This window comes from Marmota marmota, unplaced genomic scaffold (genome assembly GCF_001458135.2).
Source record: "Marmota marmota marmota unplaced genomic scaffold, marMar, whole genome shotgun sequence".
In the NCBI taxonomy this organism is placed as follows: Eukaryota; Metazoa; Chordata; class Mammalia; order Rodentia; family Sciuridae; genus Marmota; species Marmota marmota.
The window spans coordinates 50,045,418-50,067,896 of NW_026000174.1; the positions used below are offsets into that span (position 1 = coordinate 50,045,418).

General features: G+C 36.4%; 1 protein-coding gene across 6 annotated transcripts in view; it reads right to left on the minus strand.

The window, feature by feature from the left end:
• Positions 1–22,479, minus strand: part of Lrrc4c (leucine rich repeat containing 4C) — a 1,134,834-nt gene that overhangs the window by 177,546 nt on the left and 934,809 nt on the right. For all 6 annotated transcript variants that reach the window (XM_048788626.1, XM_048788625.1, XM_048788624.1 and 3 more), the window contains one exon: positions 18,774–18,870. The gene's annotated coding sequence lies outside the window, so the exon portion shown is untranslated. The remainder of the gene's footprint in view (positions 1–18,773; positions 18,871–22,479) is intronic.

The window sequence follows — 22,479 nt, forward strand, 5'->3', positions numbered from 1 at the left end:
TAGTACCTGCATTGCTTAGCACAGTGCCTGGCATTTGGGCCTCTTAGTGAATTTTGATTCGATGAACTGTCTTACTTGGTTGGGGGAGTTTCAATTGATAGATAGTAGTTATGCTAATTCAAGAAATGATATTATATGATCCAAATTTTATCAGAAGTAAGTGTAAAGAGCAGGACCTGAGGGACAGAGGAGGCAGTCCAAGAGGACTTTATGAAAGGAATAGCTAATGTGATCAAAGCTTCATAAATGGGAACATAAAATGGGTGGATACAGAATTGCCCATTTTGCAATCAGAGGACAAAGAACAGGATACGTGCATTATTAAAAACAACAGGAGGGAAAAAAGTCATTGCCCAAAGATGAGCAGAGTTCAAGTTTAACTAACTTACATATTCAGCTAAGGGAGAAGTGATCAATTATTTGGTGCCACACAGAAATCCAGACAGTCCATATTTTGAAAGTAGTTTTAAAATATTCTTTCTAGGAAAATGTAGACAACAAAAGAAGTCTGGAGAGGAAGGCATTAGCAAAGCAGGTTTTTCTACAGAGGGGTCCTTCTCTTTCAGACCATACTAGGCAGGTTGGCAAACTCTAGGACTGACTAAATAAAAGATGAGAGTAACCAAGATATGCCAATTTGACAACTGATTCTGAATTGATTTAGACCTGATTACATTATAGCAATCCTTTTTTCTATCGTGACCATGGCCCTTGTAAAATACCATCTCCTTTATCAAATGTTTCTAAGGCGTGTGGTATTTGTGGATTGATTCTAGATGGTGGTATTTTTGTATCATCTAACTTGGAAATCTTTGTACTGGGAAGAAAATTGCCTGTAAAGGTATCTTTAAAACTCCACCAGGAATTAGTAGATGGTGTGAATCCAGTTGTGTAATTTGAGAAGATAGCTGCATTTATCCAGCTAAATCAGCACTTGATACTAAACAACCCCTTAAAAATGTTACTTTATTTCAACTTTAACCACACAACACAGATTCAAGCAATGGTCACCTTGTTTCTCAACCACTTCACTATTGTGTTTTCTGGAAACCAAGTGCATGGACTTAAAATTCAGTTCTCTTCATTAATACATTAGCACATAATTCGGATAACATCAAGTAATCTGAATTTTTAAATGTGCAGGTTGCTAATATGCACAAATTTTTCAAGGGAAGAAAATGACTGCCCAAGAGATGCTGCAGACTTGTGAAAAAACAACCTCTCCTATTTACAATGAAAAAGAAAACACTGTTACCATCACATGAATGAAATATTACACCAAGTAAATAAGCATAGTTTATATAAAGAAATGTGGGTTTTCAAAATGGGAGTGGACTTGGAATGGGAATTCTTTGACTCACTACACTGATCTTTTAAATCCATCAAAAAATGTGTTAATTTTATACATTCAATCAGAGTTAAAATAAATATCCTGGTAGAAGGTAAGGAACATGAGGCATGTGCCAGACTTGTGGTTTCATTGCACAGAATAAACAGTGAGTGACTGTTAAGTGATTGAATGCTTCACACTGTAATAAAACCTTCAGCTGATATTCTTCCTGAAAAGGATTTTTAATGAACTTTTTAGAATTTTTATGGGAATTCACATTTTCATTGGGATAACAATTATGACCGGTTAAAATTTAATTTTCTGCTTTAATTAATTCTTGCAAATGATTCCATGTATTTTTGTGACCGTTCTTATGGAGTTTTAGGTTCGATGTCAAAAAGGCCATAGAGATTTCTTAATTCTTCAGTCCTTGATATTGTTTCTTTTATTTCTACGTTTAAAGGTTGGCAAAATTATAGGGACAGAGCTTCTATGAAGAGGCCCATCTTGCTTTTTCATCACTTTCCCTTTTTATTTGCCTTTGTATAAACAGAAGGCCTCAACCTTCAATACCCTTCTTCCTGCAGAAGGTATTGTCCTTCTGCAGGAAGAATACCCTTCTTCCTGCAGAAGGTATCTTCCTTCTGCAGGAAGAAGGGTATTGAATGAGCAAGTTTGCACAAAAGTACTAGCAATTTAGTTTAATCCAATCCAACTTATTTATGGAGTATCGATTTTAGTGCATTCTGTATAGATAATGATGGGCAAAATACTAGACACTTGTCATCACCTCCCAGAGACACTTATATTTTTAGGAAGGGTTAGTGCATACTCAGATAAGGCAGATGCTTGGTCCACGGGAACAGCATGGAGTTGAGCCAGGTGCAGCAGCAGGTTTGAAATTTCATAGACCTGAGTTTGAACTTGACAAACATTCTTTGTTTGTGTGTTAGGAGAACTGCAAATACTTCTGGGCTTGAGCTTAAAGGGAATGTGTGGCAGGGGAAGGAGATGAAAGGCCAAGAAATGGACCCACTTATATCAGCCAGATGGAGCATTCTTTCTTTTTTTTCTTTTGAAGGGGTTTGTGTGAAAGTAAAGGAACATCATTGAAGGATATTAAGTTGAGGGGTGACATGATAAATTTGGGGTTTACAAAAGACATCCCAGGGGCAGGATGCAATTGAATTGGGAAAAGAGGAACAAGGGGCCACAGGAGCACAAATAAGAGGTTATTGAAAATTATTAGGATTCAAACAAAGGCAGCAACTTTGGGGTTGGAGAGACAGAGGTGGGTCTAAGGAATGCGAAGTGCCAGACCATACAAAGTTTTACTGATTTGCATATTTGTTACTTGTGCATATGTGTGAATGTATGTACATGTGCAACATTCTAGTTGGAAGCTATGCACAACTCTCATTTAATGTATTTAAATGCTTTCTGAACATTGAATAGACGTTCTAGGCGAGGTGGTCATTTTCCTGCCATCTGAGTTACTCAAACAAGGTCACCATGGGTCTTTAGGGTGGTTGGGTCTTTCAGGCAAACTTAAATTAGCAGTTCTTAAACATTTTTCTCTAGTTAAATATCCATGGGCCTACTAAAGTGAAATGCTGGTCAAAACAGAGTGGATATCCTATTAACTAGTCAAAAGTAATGAAAACATCTTCAGTTGGTGACAAATATTTCCTATATTTTTACAATTAAATTATTTTTAATTTTTAAAAATTTTTATTCAAAAATATAATCACTTGGCAAAGTGCAAAACTGCAAACACTATATTGAACCACTGCATATTTATCCATTTTTTATGACATGAGAGGTGTTAAAGTCTGAGACCTGCTAGACTGATGACCTTTGAGGGCCCTTTGGACTCAGATTGCATGCTTTTATCAGAATATTTCTGCGTGGAGAAGTACTTTCGTGTAGATCAACAGAATGATATGATTGACTTTATTTAACCTTTCGAATAAAACAAATCAGTTGTCTCCAACTCTAACTGCAGAAAATGCTCCCAAAGTTTTCAAGTACAGTCTTTTTCAAAATCCAAATTCTAAAGTGAAATTGATGACATCTTACAAACACTTGCTCAAATGTTCCTTTCGCAGTAAGATACAACATTGGAAAAATGTTAAGAGCCAAACTGCCAACATCACTCACCAAAGTCAACTATTTTAGAAACCTTTCCACATAGACCTTCAGGCCTGCGTTAAGCCATTTTCCGTATGTGACTTTGGGGCCCTGAAACTGCCCCCTGCCCCTTTTCCTTTATCTTAAGGTACTGTTGACTAGCATTGCATTTAACTAAGCTTCCAGTCCTGTAAGGGTGCCTCTAAGTGTCTGTGCAGTCAAATGCCACAGGATTTCAAATGGAAATGACATGAATTAATTTCCTGAGAAGAACAAAAAGAAAAGGAAAAAGTCAAGAAGAACAGCAGCTCCTTGTAACACAGTATGCAGATTAATAGCACCCACTGATTGATTGAAGTGTCAGAAAAGTACCTTTCAAATATAAATGAAGGCACAGAGAGTGTTTGGGGGCTTTTTCATTCTCTCTTATTCATATGAAATATTAACTGATAAATTTTAGGTAAAATTAGTTTTCCTAAGTATTTAGCTTTTTTCCTATCACCAAAGTCACCTTTTGGGACAAGAGTCCCTTGCGAAAGAGGACAAGGTCCATGCAAAGTCACAGAAAAAAAAATTAAAATGCCTCACACTGATGTATAAAAACCTTCTTTCTCTGGTTTCAACCTCCTCTCAGTCTTTATCTGACCTTCTCCCATGTCACCAGCTCCTGCATTTTGTCCTCTCCAGTCACAGAAGCCTCTTTCCATGTCCAAATAGGGTCTCTGCACTCCCAATTCCCTCTGCTTATCACCTTTCCCCTCTGCCTTTTGCAGGTGATAGTCTTTTGGACCATCTCTTCCAAGAAACTGAAGTAGCCTCCCAATGTCAAGTTACATCACTATGTTTTAATTTTCTGCAGAACTGTTATCTGATGTCTTCTTTTATTTGTAGAGATGTTTATCTGCCTCTGCTAGATGTGCTGTCCCTGGAAGCATGGACCTTGACTTTCTTGCTATGACTGTATCCTCTATTCACTGCATGGTCCCTGGCACAGAGCAAGTGGTCAATTCAAATATATGAAAGGATGAGTAAAACAGTAAATGTTTGATCTGGAGCCAATTGTACAGCATTGCTAAGGGTAAAGGTAGGAATCTGAGAATGAGGCATGCCGTTCCTTTAGCAAATGCTTCTGGTCACCCTTAGGGCTTAATTGAATGGTAACTTTATGTCCAGTGTTGGTTAGATCCTGTCAAATACAAAAATGAAAACAAAAAAGGAAGAATATGTGTTTGTAACTTCTCACCATGTATATTTAATGCTGGCTAAAAGTTTGGATCTTAAATCCAACACCAGTGTTGAAACATTGACTGTACTACTTCCTAGCTGTGCTGCCTTAGCTGGGTTACCTAACCTCATCAATAACAGGCCACATCTATTCCACAGTGTTAAAAGAATTAAAATGAAATAGTGCATGTGAAATAACACAGTGGCTGACATCTCATGAGCACTTGGTTATTACTGGCACCTGCTGTTACAAATATGTGATACAAAGTTATCAGTCACTGTAGGTCCTCTTCCATATATTCTTACTTCACCAGCAAGATCACTGTTGGGCTCTCCCTTAACAATGCAGCAAAGGTGGAAAAGAAATCAGACTCTTGCTCTGCATTCTTTGGACAATTCTTCCTTGGTATCTTTACCTATCTCATCCAGCCAGACTTCCCAACTAGAGGTTAAAGTTAGTTTCTTCTACATGAATATATAGCAAAACAAATGTTAATACTGTTTCTGGGAGTATATTAAGGAAAATGTCATTTTGCCCTTATCTTTCCTATAAAGATTTAGTTATTGTATCTTTAAAAAGGTCAGCCTTTTCCTTTTCCCGAATGTCAAAAGAAATCTCCAAATGTGGTGTGACCTTGAACTAATTGCTTTCCCTTTCAGTGTCTCAGTTTGTCTGTTTTAGGTAAGCATACTCATTCCTAATGCTGCAGTTGCTCACTTCACAGTAGCAAGGTGAAAATTAATGTATCTTGTTCTAAACCAGGTTCTCCTTTGAAATCCCCCCCCCCCACAACTCTACATATTCATTCATTTGCATTACCCCTTACAGGTAACATTTTTTTGCAAGCATCTCTCCCTTTACACTCCATCTGGTTTCATTTCAGTTTAGGTCCAGAAGGCTCTCCCTAGTCCCAGACTGTCTCTCAGTCTTTAGTTTGCTCCACCTTCAATTCAGCCCACTCACAGCTGATACATAACTGACAGTGCCAGCTATCACACAAGGTTGCAAGGCACATTTATTGAGTACTTACTCTGTCAGGCACTGTGCTAAGCACTTCACAAGCACTGTCATTTAGCTATAGCTGTAATGACTGCCATGCCCACACTCAGAGATTCTAATTAGCTACTTGACTATATCTACACTCATTATTCTTTATAACATGGCCCTCAACCTGGACTGCCATTTACTATTTAATGATTTTGGTAAAGATATGCAATCTTAAAAGACATCAGTTTCCTCATATAAAATAAGGAAAGTAACTGTAAAACTTCATAAGGTTATACAGGGAGGGGTGTGTGTGTGTGTGTGTGTGTGTGTGTGTGTGTGTGTGTGATGTATGTGTGTGTGAGATAGGGAATTCTGGGAATTGAGCTCAGGGTCTTGGTCATGCTAAGCACAGACTTATATCACAGACCCATATCCACAGCCCTGTGGAAATTTTTGTCTGTGGCACCATTGGTATTTTAGGTGAGATGCATTCCTCGTTCAGGGAGGACACCCTACCTTTGAATGATGTTTAGCAGCAACAGTGGCCTTTACCCACTAGATGGCAGTAGCACCTCTTTTCTCCCCTCCCCCCAAACTCCTGAGCCCCATTTTTTGACAATCAAGGTGTTGACCAGCATTGCCTAACCCTCCCCTCTTTCCACCCCTTTGAAAACTACCAGGACATTATGGTGAAAAACAATATACTTTTAGACACTGGACATACTGGACATACACTGTCCCTTTCCAGGTACTGGTGTGCAATTTGATGCTCTAGCTTCCCTGAAAAACCAGAGGACCTGGAGTTCTAAAGATGAATCCTGCATTTTTCCTCCTCCTCAACTTTGGGGTTCTTACTAGTGTAATGTTTTCCTACCTCACTTCTCCCTTACAAATCCCTATCTATCCTCCAAAATTCCTTTCCTGCCAGAAATTTCCCCTATTTTTTTTTTTCCCAACTATATGGTATTTCTCCCTCTAAACACTTTTAAAGAATCACTTTCACACCCTAATTGTGACCTTCGTATTTTGTCATATTGTATAGTTATTTGTATGATTGTATCATCTTTTCTGTTCGAACTGAAAATTCCATGACAATGAAATTCTTTGCTTCTGTAAGGAAACACAGTTTCTGGCATGCATTAACTGTTTATTAAATATTTGTTAAGTTAGATTCAAGATGCAAAATGAATAAATGACTTATTATAAGGCAATGACTAAAAATGTTAGAGTGAACTCAAAATGATTAGAGAATAAACATTGAAAGCGTATGTAGGTGCTTTTAAAATAGGCAGATAATTGAGCCAATAGAAGTTTATTATTTAGACTATTCATGAGACTGCCTTGGTTCTCTGTTTATCTTTGCACATGTAGGAATAGCTGGGAAAGAATTATAGTTATTATTTGGAAACTATCAACTGATTTGCCTACTGATAGAACTTTTATTCTTCTGTAAAAAAAACAGAATTTATCAAATAAAGTCAGTACAAGCAAATTCACATTATTACCTTTAATAATCAAGAAGGAGGGTCGGGGAGGCCACTGTTAATGTGGAATGATGCGAATGAAATGGAACAACATTTTCCTTCCTCTGTCTTCCTGTAGTTTTGTAAAAAGTACCAACACCCTCCCACACACACTTGTTTGCTATAGTAGGTGAAATTCCCAGTTTTCTTAGAGTTTCAAATACAGATGAGTCTATTCACAGCCATTGTTATATGATGCAGTTATAATAAAGTAGAAAAGACAAGCCCAGTAACATTAATACTTACTATCATTTGGACTATGTCAGGTTGAACAATGGGACCCCAAAATGTCCATATTTTAATCCCAATAACTTGTGAATATAACACCGTACTTAGAAAAGGATTGTGACATAAAATGATTATCCTGGATTATCTGGGTATCTCCATTATAATCCCAAGGGTCTTTACAATAGCAAGGCTGGGTGACAAGCAACTTGGTCTATCAGTCAATTTAAGAGTGGTGAGGGGGCAACTGATTCAAGCAGACCAAGCAGAGCTTTATTAAGAACCCAAATAGGGAGGAGACACCTTGGGTTCACTGATGTTTCCAGAGTGATAGAACATAAGCCTACAGTTGTTTGGGAATTTCTTTACCACCAAATAGTAAAGGCTGACTGAGAAAATCGCAGCACTGAGGAATGCAGAGTTTTGAGCATACCACTTAACACCATGCATCAGTTGACAAGCTATTCAGCATCTTTATCTAGCCATGCCTGAAGCTATCCTCTTCAGAAATTGTTTGGTTATATGACCAATAAAATATGTGTTTAATATATATGGATACATATGTACTTATATTTAATATAGCATGGGTATACATATGTATCATGTATGTGATATATTGATAAGCTGATTTGGTTGGGTTTTATTTATTGGAAACATAAAAAGTGATGACATGAAAGTGTGGAACAGAGAACATGACAAATATATAAAATGATTTTATTTGTGGATTATAAATACTTATGGTACAAAGTCCAGATAATATTAATAAGTACATTAGCCAAAACATGAAGCCTTTCAACACTACAGAGCAAGACATAACAACTGCTACTATATAAGCTTTTTCTTTAATGGACCATAAATACAATATAGTAAGTAGGAGACTGGGGGAAATTTTGTAAAGAATGAGGCATCTAAACTTGATCTTGAAGGACACATGGAAGTATGGTAGGCAAAGAGAAAGTAACCTATACATATATGGGCAATTTTTTTTTCAGTGTTGAGACTTGAACTCAGGACTTCAAGAATGCTGGTTAAGTGTTGTATAACTAAATTCTATCCCTACCCTGAAGTACTGATTTTTGACAAAGGTGAAAAGATAATTCAGAGGAGAAAGGGTAGCCTATTCAATACAAGATAATAAAGCAATTAGATGTACATATGCACCACTCTGAACTTGAGTTCATACCACATGCCATATGTTAAAATTAACTCAAAATGGATTATACTTAGCTGTAGAATGTAAAATCATAAAACTTCTAGAAGTAAACATATGAGAACAATCTTTTGTGACCTTGAGCTCAGCAGTTTTGCCACGCATTTGTTGGACCCTCAAGGTTCTATACACCCCTGTATCCACAGTTTTGCTGGGTGCATGTGAATTGGAGTCCTGTTCCTGCAGCCCTTCTGGGCTGCACTTGCATGCTATTTGCTCCAATGGTGTGGGATTGTGGCCCCATCCCTATGGCTCTAGTTAGCATTATCCTAACTGGAGTATTTGATCACCTGTCCCTGCTCTGAATCTCTGCCTGGTTGTGTACCCGACTCTAAGTGGTTCCATCTTTGAAACCAACTGGTGGAAACAGTCTGACCCTACAGCTTCATGGATGTAGCACATGCCAAGATGGAAGTTTCGGGAGCCATACCTGTGATAGCAAAAGATTGTGGCTACAGAGTACAAAGGAGTAGAGCTCACAATGAGAGGTGTACCTGAGAGCAGCAGTCTCTTTGAAATGGCCAACACACGGACCCTTACACTCTGGCCCCACAATAGAAGAGGCAGCCCCAGTTACAACTGAAATAACTTAGAAGTTATTCTTCATTATCTGGAACAATAGGTCCTGGCTTCTACTTAGATGGCTGACTAATCTCCTTATCAGATGGCCATTTGGCCAAATTCTTGGTGTTCATTCCTGAACATACCTTTTCATTCTCTACAACATTGATACGCTGAGAATTTTCCAAATTTTTTATGTTCTCTTTTCCCTTTGATTAACAGTTTCTTCTTCGAGTTATTCATCTTTTCCTGTATTTTAATATAAGCAATCAAGAGGAACCGGGATCTTCAACACTTACATATTTTCTCAGCCAGATATCTAATGTCACCTCTTTTATGAGTTAAACCTCCACAAAACATGAGAACATAAATATGATCCACTCTGATTCTTTACCACTTAACACCATGGATGGCCTTTCCTCCAATGGCAAGCTCCTTACTATGTCTGAGTCTTCATCAGGGTGGATTTTGCCATCCATAATTCTAATAATATTTGGCTCACAACTACTTAAGTATTCTCTAAGAATACTTTCTTAGAGAAGGGGATAGAACAGCATAGGGATAGAACTTAGTTAAGGAACACTTGACCAGCTTTCTATGTGGCTCACCTCTTCTCTTTCTGAGCCTCACCAGAATTACCCTTTGCATTTTATTCATAGCAATTTTGCTACCAGGCACCTCAGAACTCTTCCCGCCTTTACCCATTACCCAGCTCCAAAGGCACTTCCACATTTTATGTATTCGCTACAGCAACACTCCCACTTCTTGGTACTAATTTTACTTACACAAACCAAGTAAGAATTTAGTTGATTTCCCATCTGTTTAACTTCTAGGGACACCATGACTAACTAACAAAGCCCTAAGTTCACATGAGTCAGACCATTCTGACTGCTGCTGTGACTCTACTGTCCATTAGAGCAACTATGTCCACCTTAGTTGTGGTGAGCCCCAACACCTGACCCCTGACATGCCAGGTTCCCATTATGCCCATTGCCTTTAGTCTTTCCAATTGAATGGTTGCTGTCACTTCAGGCCTACAGAAAAGGGAGATCACAGACCTCCTCAAGAATGCCAGGGCTACTGTCACAAATATAATTTTCCAAAGTATTGGTCAAAGGTAAGTTCTCTGAACTATTCCCAGTATGGAAGAGTAGGGCTTAAATGATAAGTTTATCCTAACACCCCAATCTCCCCAAACCTTTGAAACCTTATCTCTTTATTAAACAAAAGGTATTTGGGTATTTTCAATTTGCTCAGAGTGGGCTTTTTTTGTCCATGATTCAACCGACCAAACAAACTGTTGAATTCCTAACTTCTTGGGCTGGAAAATTAAATGCAGAACCTTTGCTTACTGAGTCCATATCAGTAAATTCAGCCCTATTATACTTTGTGTTCCTTCCACTGTCCATTCTCATACATCTTTCCTAGAATCAAAAATACTTATTTTGGAGTATAGCATATTCCTCTTGGGTCATACTTTGTACCTCACCTTGGTGTCCTGCTGGGACTTAAGTTTAATTATAGGAAGATGGTGACAGTGTGTCCTAAAGAGTGTTATCATTGTGTTTCTTGGCAGTTACTTCAGGGGAGATCCTTACCTCTTCCATAGGCAAGGCAGGGTTAATCCCCTCAACTGAAGGTCAAACAGTCAATACCATTGGGGTAGGAATGCTGTTGTCACATTGGGTAAAGAGGCCACTTCCTCTGTGGTCACAGAGACCACTTTGGCTTGAGGTGGGGATCATAATTCCTGGGGTTGGCTTTTTCTAGCAAGCATCTCAAAACTCTTTCCTTCTTACCCAAGATCCTATTCCAAAACTGTTTGCATGATTTAGGTATTTACTACTGCAGGACCCATTTTCCAGCACCGTTTTCTGTCTTGGTCTAGTTATGCTGCTCTGATAAAATACTACAAACTGGGTATTACTTATAAACAACAGAAATTCTTTTTTCTCACAATGCTGCAAGCTGGGAAGTCCAAGGTCAAGTCACTGACAGATGTGGTATCTGGTTGTTCTCTCTTTATGGTTCAGAGATGGTGCCTTCTTTCAGTGTCCTTAGAGGAGCAAGGACAGTGTTCTTAGGAGGAGCAAATGAGCTCTCTTGGATGTCTTTTATATTTCAATTTACAAAGGTTCTGCTCCTATCCCCTAATCATAATCCCTTAAAGCTCACCTCCTAATGGCATCATTTTGGAGACTGGAATTTGAACATAGGGACTTTAGGGGTACAAACAGGGTGCTAAAGCCAAACTTCCTGAGTTTACATCCTAAGTGCCCTCTAGAAACTGTGTAAAATTAAGTTTGTTCTTCTGTTTCCTCATGCATAAAATGGGAATTAAAATAATATTAACCTCCAAGTGCTGTTTTGAAGTTTGACTATATACACAAAATTAATACCTGCAAAGTTGGTGCATGCCACATATAAGCTGACATAGTTAATATGATTTTTTTGGTTATTCTGGTTATTATTAATATTTTAACAAGTTTTCTGATAAAAAACTCACACACTATGCAATTCAATTATCTATTTGTAAATTTACTGTTTTGTTTTGTCATATTCACAGATGTGCAACCACAACCACAGTCCCATTTGAAAATATCATGTCAACCTAAAATGCAACTCTGCCCATCAGTGGTCATCCCCCAAGCTATCACTCCACCCTCAGCAACCACTAATCTACTTTCTATTTTTGTAGATCTGCTTATTTTATATTCAAATTCATATAGATCTATATTCATATCATATTCATATTCAACATTTCATATAAATGAAATCTCACCATATGTAGTCTTTTGTGTCTGGCTTCTTTCACTCGGTAGAATGTTTTGAAGGATCATCTATGTCAAAGCGTATATCAGTACTTCATTCCTTTTTATTGCCAGATAATATTGCACCCTATAAATATACAGCACTTTATTACAGTATTATTTTTTCAGGATGGTGTGCTTTAGAGTAACACGGAGAGAGAAAACAGAAGCAGAGGTGAGTTCTTAATGGTGTCCAGGCTCCAGAGCAGCAAGGAGATATTTTTAACTAGAGAAGGGTTAGGGTATTTGAGAAGAAAAGCTGAACATTTTGTGGAAGCATGCCAGAGACATATCTGCTTCCTTAAGGAGGGCCCAGCCTAGAGTCCAAGGACTAATAGGTGATTTCTTCCATTAATAAATAGACAACTTAATGCGGAAGGAAGTCCTGCCTTCTTACTAGCCTTGTTAGCTTGGGGAAGCGTTTAAATCTCAGGATTGCCAATTCTCTGCAATCCTTCTCCCCTTTCCATTCCCCTGGTCCAGGCCCATTCTTACCTCATAAAGCCTACTCTGAGGATCACATCTTAATGATGGTAAAAGTGTTTTATGAACTGGAACATGATTTTTAAAGTCCAATTATACTTCCATAGTACAATGTACTAGTAGCATTTTAAAATGTTTTCTGATGGCAGAAAAATGCTTTAGGAATCCTTTAAATTCTTAGGAATTGACAGGTACATACAGAAAAAAAATCAAAAGCCTCAAGTAGTTATTTTGGTTGGTGAAAATGGGTCCTAAGAGATTCTGGGACCCTTTTAGGTAGGAAACTATCTTACTCATCTTTATACCACATTGCCACAATTTATAGGATGTAGTAAAATTTCAATGAAACTACTTTGTTGAAGCAAAATGTGTATTATTGTGTATTAATCAGTGTGTATACAATTTGAATGCTATATTCTTCAGTCATATGGAAGAAGCAAAGTATTATTGATACTAACCTGGCTTATATTGAATGAGAATATACTCTATGTCAGGCAACACGCTAAGCTCTTTGGGTACATTAACTCACAACAACCAAAGGAAAGAAAAATAAGACCTTTTTAAATTTAAAAAATAACTCATGAGGTTGGGACTTTAAGTCAATTTGATCTTAAGTCAAAGCTTTTAAAAAGGACATTTTGTTTGGGTTGGGGTTGTGGCTCAGTGGTAAAGTGCTCACCTAGCATGCATGAGGCACTAGATTCAATTCTCAGAACCACATAAAAATAAAAAAATAAAAAAAAAATAAAGGTACTGTGACCATCTACAACTAAAAAATGTATACATTAAAAAGGAATTTTTGTTTGCTTTTATTAATCAGTGTTAAGTATAATTACCTATGAACTCAAATCCAAAGACTTAAGATCCTAAAGAAATATTGGGTTAAGGGAGAATATATTGTTTTGTTTGGATTCCATTGAGAAATATTCTGAAAAACAGGCATTAATCCTGAGTTTGATCTTCCACTAAATGGCTCACCTATGCTGATTCTTAATTAATGATAGTCTTTAAACACACCTAGCAGTCCTCAGATTCTTTATGTCATTAACTCTGCAAAACCAGAAAATGCGTCCATATACTGTGCCACCATATTTTATCTTGTCATTTTTTCCAAAACTTTTCAAAACTCAACTCATCCATGAAATCTGCGATTGAGGCGGAAGCCACCCAGACATTCTGTTAATATCCTCAGTGTGATTGATATTTCTCTCCTGCAGTGTGGCGAGATAGCATATGCGTATATGTGGGCAAGCGTATATATCTTTATGTTAATGTGCATCTGTTCCTCTCCTCTCTATCATATACAATTAAGGTATTAAGCTCCTAAGGTCTGCCCTTCTTTCCCTCCAGGAAAGGGAGCACTATTTTTACCCAGGTAGCCACAGTGCCCAGCTAGCGCCATGGCATGATGTACACGTTCAATAAACATTTATTGAATGAGCGAGTGAGTGCTCAATGATGACAGTGACAACTTTGAAGAAAAATCTCTCCTCGCACACAGAGAAAATAAGATCACGTACAAATATAACTGCAAATAACTTGCCTTCTCGGGTATTTTATTTTTAAGCATTCTCAGCTGAAATGTGCTGTGGAATGGCTGAGACATAACAGGTAATTTTCATTTCACCTCTGTTTTCCAAATGGTTACCACTTACCAAATACACCATACTTAAAGTGTGATTTTTCCCCCCTTTGGGTATGATATGATGCTGTATTCTTTTCTTTTCCTCTTGCTGTTAAAGCTCTGGATTTCATTAATGTCTTGCTATTTATCATGAATGTATTTCTTGACTTGGGCAAGAGAAGAATATATATATAGATAGATACATATATGTGTATATATATATATATATATTCATCTAAACATTCCTATAAAACATAAAACATGATATACATTTATTTAACTAATTATATATATATATATATATATATATATATATATATCCCCAGATAGTCCCCTGTCTATACATAAAGAGCAGAGCATAATTATGAATGATTATCTAGTGGTTTATTGTCTCCACAGAATGGAACATGATTTTAAAAGTCCAATTATATTTTTAAAGTCCAAATAAAATGTTCTTTATTTTTAGGTATTGTGGTTCATCCCAATATATTGCAACATTTTAAAATGCTCCAATGATCATACATATACATTTATCTTCATTCATTTATCCACTGGTTTTGTGTGGGTAGGGTTTGAACCCAAGCCCTCATACATGCTATGCATGTACTCTACCACTGAGATACAGCCCAGACTTTCCACTGGTATCTTTAAGATAAATCTTTGAAAAGGAAATATTAGGTCAAGGGCAGGAACCTTTTGATATGTATGCCATATTGGTTTCCAGAAGGGTTATATCAAATTACACTCTCAATAGCCGTTTATAAAAGTGCTCTCTCACTCTGCTCTTGACACTATTGCGTGTTTTAATTCAGTTTTTAATTTAAAGAGCAAGGAGGAGGCATCCCACAGGGCTTGAAACCTCCCTGAGTAGGGCTATATTAGATTTATGGTGAAAGATTTGTTAACCAGGGCCTGAGTCATGGGAGTGTGGGCATGTTTGTTCTATTACCAAGAACTCTATGAATCAGATCTAATAACTATTTCAGTCACTACCAATACAGCCACATTGCAGAGACAACCCAAACTGGAAAAAGCTATGTATTTTTTATCCAAAAAATTCCCATGGATGTGATAATGGCAAATATCCTTTTAGTTCTTTTTAGATTGGGGCAATAATATTGCTTCACTGGAAATTATGTATCTCATTTTAGACACCGGGGATCTAATTTATAGATATGTTTCCAGAAATAAGTGAAGCTCTATTTGTTTCTAAATGAAAATGTCAATCATAAAGTAACAACTACTGCAACTTACCCATGTAGATGTCTACTTTTTGTATATAAACCAGGAACCTGACAAGGCTATTTAGAACTTTACACGTTCCAATCTGTTGCCCTGTCCATTTAACAACCACTCAGAGCACAATAATTCTCAGTATTTCCATTAGCAAGGAGAAGGCAGAATAAACTTCAGTGCTGACAGGACCAATTCCTACTAGAGTAACAACTACAAATGGGTCAAAAAATCTGCATGCCAGTGCTTATACATCCCATAAGAGGAAGACTGATGACAGTTAATTAAATAATGGTTGCATTTTCTGATTTCCTCATGGTTTCAATAAATTTTTGCAAAAGATTCTTGGCAATTTTCTTTAAATATCTAGACATTCCTATAGAACATGATATGCATTTATTTAACTGATTCCCAATATAACTTGAAACTTCATAAATCTCAAGGCAAATTAAAGTTAGAGTGTTCCCATTATGATATGATTTCATTATGCTGTGATTTTTATTGGTGCCTGGAAACTAGATAACCTTGAGTTTCTGAGTGTAATGTTTTAGGGTAGACCTAGTGCAGATAGGTATAGGTTTCCCTTCAAGTATCAGGGCTTTTAAATTATTTCTTTGGTTTTTTAATATGTTGAAGGAATGATGATATATAGGTTTTCAAAACATCAGGGAAGAAAACTGGTTCATTTCAAATTAGGTAGGCAAATATGTATATTTTAAAAAATAGTGCGAGAGAGGTGTAATTAATCTAACCAATTCAATCATTCATTCAACTAATATTTACTAAACATCCAAATCAATATGTATTTGTTTGTATTCAATTTAGAGAGATCCTAAATTCTTAAAATTAGGGTCCTGAATGAAGAATTTTATTCTTTCTGGAACCAGAACTCCTAATAGGCCCGGGGCTGCTTTATCCCTCTTTATAAGTCTTTGTTTTATGAACGACTCTTAGGTATGATTGCACTTTCCATTTCTTTGCTATTCCTTATCTTTCTTTCAGTGTAATATTGTTTATTTTCTAGGAGTAGGAAATTTCTCTTTACTTAATGGGTTGCAATTTCCCAAATACCAATTAGAGCTATGGGTATCTCTGATTGGCATCCTAGCAGAAGGAAGCTGTGCCTCTGAAATCTAGAACTGGTAACAGAATTGCTCCCCTTCCCCCCGCCCCAATTCATACCTTACAGATAATAGTAAACATTCTGGCCAGTTCCTCTGTGTGTATTTATTGGTATTAATTGGTATTAATGCTTCCTCTCTTGCAAACCCTTCTATATCTTCCATCTAGACACTGATAGATCTTTGGTCCACTCTACATGTCCTTCCTGACCTCACCTTCTTAACAATCATATTAACTTATCCTCTTTCATGGATTCATTAGTTCAAGCATGCTTTTAGTCACTTATTACCCAAATTACAAAATTATGCTCCTTCTTGGTAAATATAGCTAGCAGCATATTCTAAGTCAAAACTATTCCCATTCCATACTTGAATGGGCCAGATGAGAGAAACTAGGCTCCTCTTTTAAGTATCAGCAGTCTCTATTCTCTGCAATAGCAAAGGCCTTCTCACCAGGAATTTTCCCTTCCTTTAAGAATGAACATAAGGTCGGGTCAGGACTTTTATAGAGTTAATCATACATTTCAGCTTCATATTAGCATACAGGAGCTTAAGTTTTGAGTGTCAGATTGAAAAGGTTAGTCAATCTAGTAGGCCTTTGATATTCTTGAAAGATATACGCAAAAGACCTTTGCTGTTAATCAACTTTGCAAATGTCACTGTATCCATTACTTTTTGGAGATTACTCAAGTTTTTATCTCATACACCATCTATGCCACCAAGTGGTAAATCAAAAATAATACTAATGCAGATTCTATCTCTGAGACTAGATCTCTCTGGTTTTGGACAATTAATTATTCCCCATGCTTTGTGCCTACAATGGAGTAGTAAATACAGATGAGTGACCTTTCATAGTAAAAGCTTAAAGGATTTGATCTGTTAGATTTTGTCCTCTGCTATTTTAATCTAGCCAAGAGGACAAATCATCAAATTTTTACAAAATCAAACAACCTACATAAATTAAAAATTTTCTTGCTCAGATGAAAAAACACAAATAAGTAGTAAATAGGGTTAGTACATTGTACAGGCACTATCCAGTTGAGAACATTCAGTAGGTCCTTATACCTTCTTTTATACTTGACTTGATTCATAGTCCTTTACCAAGTTATTATTTTTTCTTTTCTACAGGTTTATGATTTGAGTTCTGTACTCTCAATACATTATTTTTCCTTGGTTTGTTTTTACTCACAAATAAATCCAAGTGCATAAATTAATTACATTAGGGCTCCAGATTCCCATAAAGTCCAGTACACTGAGGACATAGTGAGTTCATATTCTACCTAAACTTCCACATAATCTTTAAAGAATAATTTAATTGTACTCCCAATTAAAAATTATATATACATTGGACTTTTGTTTTTTAAAAAAACGGTTACGATTACAAATGGTACTCAATCAACTTGATGATAACACAAAGAACATACTCATGGCACCCTGAAAATATGTGACTTCTGATCTTTAGTTGACAAAAATTCTTGTTGGAATATTGCTCACTTTTTTTTTTTGGTACCAGGAATTCAAGCACCCAAGGGTGTTTAACTGCTGAGCCACATCCCCAACCCTTTTTATTTTATTTTTTTTAATTTTGAGATAGGGTCTCACTAAGTTGCTTAGAGCCTTGCTAAGGCTGGCTTTGAACTTGTTATTCTCTTGGCTCAGCCTTAAGAGCTGCTCAAATTACAGGTGTGCACTTCCTAAAGGAGGGGAAACCTCAGTGCTACAGATGCCTCTATCCTCCCAGCGAAATTCTCTTGAGTTGGTAGGTAGGATCTAAAAATCTTGGTGCAACCAGTCAACTGCCCTTCCTCTTGGCATGTTTCTTCAGTGGTAACAGGGAACAATAACCATCTTCCATATTTTTTTTTTTATTTTACCATGAGCAGATAACTCCATTATAGTATCTGCCCTGGTCTCTTTTGCTTTCTTTCCTCCCTTTTCTCTTGCTTCTCCGAGGCAAGATTTTACAATTAAAGTTGACCCCATCCTCTTCCTCCTCATCTTTGTATTTGCTGCTCACAGGAAGATTTACTGCTCCATAGAGGAGGTTGGGAGGTCTTCTCCTTGGGAGAGCCCACAGTGGCTCAGCATTTCTTTTGCTTCTGTGAGTAAATCTTCCAAATTCTGGGATTGAACATTAGAAAGCTTATTTTTTGCTACATACTGAAATGACTTTTCCAAAAATCATTAAGAAAAGTGCTAGCTGACTCTCCATTTGTCTATTCTTTTGGATTATTGAAACTCGTGTTGTTCTTAACTTGAACAATTATAATGGAAGCCCCTAGAAAACAAATTAGTGGTGCTTGGAATTTACCTTATGAAAATGTATCCAACAGGTCCTTGTCTTCCTGAGAAAATCCAAGGAAGTTAAATAAATGCTCTGAGTTTCTGCAGATGATGGTTCTTTACACCTGGAGGAAGATAACACAAACATTTTTAAATCATACTATACAAATGAGAACAAATTTAGGCTTAGATATTTCTGCCTGCTACACTCCCCAGTAGAATTTTGTAACTTGAATAATGGAATATTTATATTTCATGTGCATATGCATGTGTGTGTATGTGTTTGTATGTTAATAACAAGTATAGAGATAAGTTAGACAGAAGCTATATATATTTATCCATAAACATTTAATACATATTTATATTTGTATTTCTTTAGCTTATCTATTTTTAGATTTGTTAGTCTTTCATTTTTTTGTCAATGTTCATTGCAGTTGGTTATTGAAATGTATGATATGAATTTTATTGGGAAATATTTCATCCATAAATAGCTTCATATATATGTATGTTTGAGAAAATTCTTGCTTTTACCTCAACCAATTGGCCATGAGCTCCAAACAGCGGAGATAATTATCAGTTTATTTCAACTCTAATAGCTAGACTTAAAAAAAACAACTAGAAAATATGCAGTGTAATTATAGATTCTCAGATTGATAAAGCTACAGATAATATAGGCAAATATAGGCATTATATTTGGAATTAGAACTCAATTAAATTCATAAACCTACCACAATTTGCTAGGCAATTTTTGGCAAGTATCCAAATCTTGCTGAGTCTTAATCCTTTCTACATGTAAAATGAAGGACTTTGTACCATGTTTTCACTAGGGCCCTTCCTTCACTCAAGTTTTATGCTAATTTTCCTTCTAAGAGCAGGGTTCAATGAGGATAAAATGATCAAGAACAATTTGTGGAAACAAAGCCCACATATTTAGATCAAAAGTGAATTTTTATAAACTTATATGAACTCAGTTACTAGCTTTTCTCTCTGTTGAGCGATTAGTTACTTGTATATAAATGACAGTAAAGTGATTAGAATCAATTAGTTTGAGGATCACCTATTGATTGGAAAAATCGATGATCCACCTGATGGGACATAGTAACATTTGACATTTAAGAAAATAAATTAATCCTTTAGGGTATGATAACTAGTGGTTCACCTGTCTAACCTTCAGCAATCCTGCTGTTGAAGGGAAGAAGTTGGAATTCTGGAGGTACAGGAAAGACCACAGGCAACTTGCAAAATACCTTATAGAATTTAGCATGATATAATGATTGTTTTTTTCCTCACATTATCTTCCAAGACAAAACACATTTCTGGAAAAAAAATATTTGTGTCTAGTTGATGTTTCATGTGTCACTGTCTCATAAAATCAACAGTTTCTGAAATTGAGAACTAAGTGATAGTTGAAACCATTAACTAATCTCAGGGATGATGATTTAAAAACTGACACATCAGATTTGTTTGTTGATGTCATTTGAGTAAAGAAGACTAATTTAAATCTGTATTATACTTCTGACTCTGGGCTAAACTCTCTATAATTTTTTTAAAAAAACTAAGCCTCATAACTACTCAATGAAAATTTTAAAATATGTTTCCCATTTTGTAGATGAAGAAACTGAGGCATGAACTTTTTAAGTCAGTTACCCAGAAAGCGGCAGAGTTGACAGGTATGTGGATTTCAGAGCCCATCCTCCTTACTACATACTATTTTCTGCATTCTGGCTAGACACAGCTTGATGGCTACACATGGATCAGTGTGTCTTCAATTTCAGGTGGTTCTTTTAGACCTGTGTTACTTGTGCCTTTGAATATATCATTCAATATTCAGTTTTTAACATATTTGATAGTCTTGTATCATTTCTCTCAAGGCTCTGATTTTTATACTTCATTTCCATTTTAGGGTCAACAAATGATGTTTCTTCCATGTTTCATTCTGCTTTTCCTACCTGTAATTTAGCTTATTGCAAAGGTGTTGACAGCAGGATGTCCACTTTGCCTGTAATATGATTCAGAGAACTGAGCTAGCTAGTAGGGCTACCTGCTGGGGCACAGGCCTCAGATATGAAGAAGCATGTAATGGGTGGCTGCTCAGAGAAGAACTGTGCGGAGTATTTGCTGACCAGAACAGAGTGAATATTATCATTGTACAAATTCAGAAAATGTGGCTTGGACAACGCCTCACTTATCAGCTAACACAAACTCTACAATGTGCAAGTAAAGGAGTCAGATACAAGATGTTGACAATCTAAGATCTCAGTTTCCGAATCACCCACCCATTCTGCTTCTCGGTAGTAGCATTTGGTCCTCACCTGTATGTTTATACGCATCTCTTAATCATGAAATTCCTGACTCCAGGTGTTCTTGTGTCAAACAATATGCCCTGTTTAATACCCCAGACATCATTTTGGCTACCCAAAAGATCTCAAAATCAGAATAACCCAGGCCAGCATCACTACCTGGATGTGGAACTTTTGTAAACTGGCTTAATATCTCCATTGATCAATATCCTTATTTATAACATAGGACAATGAGAGCTCTTCCCTCTGCATGTTACTTTGGAGATTAAATTACAAAGTCTTATAATGAATTTTGCATCAATGTCTGACCCAGAGTAAACATACAAAAATGTCCAGGTATTGCTATCATCATCACGATTTCTTTCATGTGGACTTAAGTAGTGGAATATTCTTTGTAAATTTAATAAAAATTTTAGAATAAGACACAAAATTTATAAACTAGTTTATAAATAAAATATAGACATAATTATTATATTTAAAAATATAAATATAAAATAAAATTATGGCTAAACTACTAACAAAAGGAACTCAGTAAACTAGCATTGTCGTAGTGACTTTACTTTCCTCATAGCAAAATGGAAAAGACACTAATCTCTCTACACATGTGAAATTAAATGTTCAATACCCTGAAAGAATAGATTAAAAAATTGATCTTTTGGCTCAGACTGTCCAAGGTAATTGCACTCTTCTCATACCTAGACATTTTAACTGAAACAAGTGATTTTGCATGACAAAAAAAGAAAATAAAAAGGAAAGCCTCACTTTTTTTCTTAGTTGTAACAACTTGCAAAAGGATGTCCATTTTGGATTCTGCTTTTAGAGAATTTGGTTACTCAATATTCATATAAAAATAGTTCCAAATCAATATGACATGTTTTAAATTTACATTAACATTTAAATTAATGAGAAGCTCAGTGTGAATTATGGAAGTTTAGTTGTTTAGGATGCTGTGTATTCTTGCCAAATTGGAAGAGAGTCTATTGACTCACCTACTTAGTCTCATAAACAGTCGGCAGACTTGATGTATTTTCAGTTCCAAAGGATTTTTCAGGCTGATGAAAGGCACCATATTGACCTCACCAGGGAATGAAGCTGGGCCTGTCCACTAAACATGCAAATACTTTCAGCAGCTGCGCACACGCACCCTGTTCTCCCTGCAAGGGTAGACTGCCATAGAACTTTGTCTGGTCTGCGAATGCTTTCGGATCAGAACTTACTTCTTTTCTTTACCATGAGTTTTACTCATCAAACATTCGTAGAGCCCCTACCCTATGCAGAGAACTGTGCTAAAGCAACACAGATCCTACTTCAAGGAACTCATTTTCTATTGTATGATTGTACTTATGTACATAAGCAGGCATAGAGTAATGAGACATGGTTGGTAATGAAAGAATCTTCACACGGAGTGTTCTCTGAATAATGTTGGAGGAAAAT